This window comes from Cololabis saira, chromosome 23 (assembly GCF_033807715.1).
Source record: "Cololabis saira isolate AMF1-May2022 chromosome 23, fColSai1.1, whole genome shotgun sequence".
Taxonomy (NCBI): Eukaryota; Metazoa; Chordata; class Actinopteri; order Beloniformes; family Belonidae; genus Cololabis; species Cololabis saira.
In genome coordinates, this window is record NC_084609.1 from 9,752,484 (window position 1) to 9,753,014 (window position 531).

Below are 531 nucleotides of genomic sequence, written 5' to 3' on the forward strand. Positions count from 1 at the left end.
TAGTCAGACAAAAATGCAGCGATTATGCAGGAGAGTATTTTGCTGAGGAGCTCCACTGCGGCTCCATTTTTCTGTAGGAAGACGAGCTGAGCGTTTAAGGCGACGCCGCTGAGAAACAGGACCCAAGGATCCTCCATAGATGTAAGTATGACTATCTGAATCTAAATCTGCCTTTAAAACTGTTGATTACTTGTGTTTGAGGACTTTGTGCGACTTTTCACCTCTTTTCTTTAATCGTGTTTGTCGGCAAAGTGGCTGTGGTCAGTTTTAAGGACAACTGTCTGGTCAGAAATACAAGAGGCAAAGAATGTGATTGTTAATGACCTCATAACAAGTTTAAGTGTATTTACCCACAGCACAAAAAGAGAGAGAGAGAGAAAGAGACAGCTGCACTTCTGCCCTGTAGGCATTTTAATGTAATTTGTTCTCGTCTCAGTGGAATATCTTTCTTTTCCCGGCAGCAGAGACAGCAGTCCTGCTCTCGGGGAGGGACGGAGCAGCATGTTCTAGTCGGATCGCAGCATCTCCCCG